General features: G+C 40.0%; 1 long non-coding RNA gene across 1 annotated transcript; it reads right to left on the reverse strand.

Moving 5' to 3' along the window:
* Nucleotides 1-367: 367 nt before the first annotated feature.
* LOC109201519 (uncharacterized) lies at nt 368-2203 on the reverse strand. The gene is made up of 3 exons (XR_002061582.2): nt 1994-2203; nt 1166-1339; nt 368-427 (listed from the first exon to the last, which is right to left on the reverse strand). It is a non-coding gene; the product is annotated as an uncharacterized LOC109201519 (long non-coding RNA).
* Between the last annotated feature and the right edge of the window lie 440 nt (nt 2204-2643).

Raw genomic sequence — 2643 nt, forward strand, 5'->3', positions numbered from 1 at the left:
ATGAAGCATGGGACACGAGGAAGGCAGAAGTAACAGTAGGCAAGTAACAGAAATCTAAAACCTAGGATCTAAGAATATATCACAAGCAGAAAATATAAAGTGAGTCAAAACCATGAAGAACAACAAATCTAAGAATATAGCTTACACTAAGGAAATGAGTGATTGACAGAGAAAACATCTCAGAATCAGAATATTCTATCATTTCCTGAGGAAATCAAAATTCTTCCTCCTCTATGAGAAATTCTCTCCATACCTGAGAATGTCCAGTTTCCAGCCTGGATCCTTCAGTCCAGCCGACAGCAGCTTCATTCCTGAGTCTCCTGGATGATTGTAGCTCAGGTCCAGCTCTCTCAGATGGGAGGGGTTGGAGCTCAGAGCTGAGGCCAGAGAAGTACAGCCTTCCTCTGTGATCAGACAGCCTGACAGACTGCAGACAGAACAATGGTGTGAACACTTTTTTTATTCCTATGTTTTGTTTTTGAGATTGAAAGCCATGTACCCATTCTGTGAATTCAGTTAATGTTAGCTTTATTTGTATCAGCAGCAATTGAGAACATATAATCAGAATCAGAATATTTTATTGATCCCTAGGGGAAATTATTTTTCGTTACAGTGCTCCATTATAAACAAACATTAACAGAGACAGAGAATACACTAACTAAGAATGAGGTACAATGAGTTTTTTTTATTGTTTTATTTTTTTTGCCCATTGTTAATCAGTGGCGCCAGCTTTGCCATTCACAGTGATTAGGGCGTGAGGGTTCTGCAAAGTATCTTTGCTTTGATTGATTGCCCGGATCTTATACTTCCTATTCGTCTGACTGCTCAGAACTTGCCTTATTTTCTGCAGGTGGTTGTACCTTTCCTAGAAGTCTCATTTGTCTGTAGGATTCCAAGGTACTTGTAACTGTTCTCAACGTCTTAAGGTCTTTTTTTTTTCATTTCCTGCAGTTTTTTCTTAATCTACAATTAATTCATAGCAATAAAAGGGAATTGGTACATCACAAGCCCTAAATTTTCCAAATGGACCGGTGAATGAATTCACATTTTAAATGAAATCTAAAACATACAAAAACTTGAATATGAAAATAAGTTTACAGTAGTCCAGAGTCTACTCCAATCCAATTTCATGTTTTATGATCAGTCGAAATGGCTGATTCCTGACCTGAGAGATTCCAGTTTACAATGTGGATTTTTCAGTCCTGCAGAGAAAAGCCTCACTCCTGAATCCCGCAGGTCATTATTACTTAGGTCCAGTTCTCTGAGACTGGAAGACTGGAAGTTGAGATCAGAGGACAGATCTTTACAGCTTCTCCCTGTAAGGTTACAGCCATTCAATCTGAAAAGCAATATTTGTGATAAGATTAAATTATTGTAAATGCGTAACCTAGAAAACCAAATTCAAGGTTAAGAAAAATACCTAAATCTAATAAAAGATTTTAAATTTTCTTTGTGAAAAAACAATTAAACCTATCTGTCTAAATATACCTGTTGTCATTAAAAGAAGGCACTATTGGTCACTGTCTTGGCCCAAACAAATTTCTCTAAGGGACAGTTAAGTGTCCCTTAGCAAGTTGTTCTTTGGTCTCATAAAAGATTTAAATCTTTGGCCAGAATGCCACATGTCATGTCTAAAGGAAACCAGCTATAGCTCATCACTTGGCCAACACCTTCTCTACAGGTGAACAGGTGGTGGCAGCAGCATGCTGTGGGAAGGTTTATGGCAGCAGAAACCAGGAGACTAGTCAGGGAAATGGTAAATGGCCTGTATTTGTATAGCGCTTTATATAGTCCCTAAGGACCCCAAAGCGCTTTACACATTCAGTCATCCACCCATTCACACACACATTCACACACTGAATGCAGCTGCATTTAAAGATGAATGCAGCAATTTACAGACATATATTAGATAATGACCGGCTCTAGAGAACTTTTGACAGCTGGATAATTTTTAATATTTGAAAAATGAAGGTATGACCATATATTTACTTACAAAGCTTTGTTGGAGGCTTTGACCACTGGCAGCAGCTTCAGAAGAGCCTCCTCTGCAGCAGAGTATTTCTTTAGGTCAAACACTTCCAGATCTTTTTCTGATGACAGTAAGATGAAGACCAGAGCTGACCACTGAGCAGGAGACAGTTCATCTGTGGAGAGACTTCCTGATCTCAGGGACTGTTGGATCTCCTGCACTAGAGATTGATCATTCAGTTCATTCAGACAGTGGAACAGATTGATGCTTTTCTCTGCAGACAGATTCTCACTGAGCTTCTTCTTGATGTACTGGACTGTTTCCTGATTGGTCTGTGAGCTACTTCCTGTCTGTGTCAGCAGACCTCGTAGGAGAGTCTGATTGGTCTGCAGTGAAAGACCCAGGAGGAAACGGAGGAACAAGTCCAGGTGTCCATTTGGACTCTGTAAGGCCTTGTTTACAGCACTCTGGTAGAAGAAAGTAGGATCTCTTGTTTCAGACTTCTGGGAGGTTGTTTGTTGTTCATCCAGCAGATTGAGTCCAGAGTTGATGAAGGTCAGATGGACATGAAGAGCAGCCAGAAACTCCTGAACACTCAGATGGATGAAGCAGAACACCCTGTCCTGGTACAGTCCTCTCTCCTCTTTAAAGATCTGTGTGAACACTCCTGAGTA

Source organism: Oreochromis niloticus, linkage group LG3, assembly GCF_001858045.2.
Source record: "Oreochromis niloticus isolate F11D_XX linkage group LG3, O_niloticus_UMD_NMBU, whole genome shotgun sequence".
NCBI lineage: Eukaryota > Metazoa > Chordata > Actinopteri > Cichliformes > Cichlidae > Oreochromis > Oreochromis niloticus.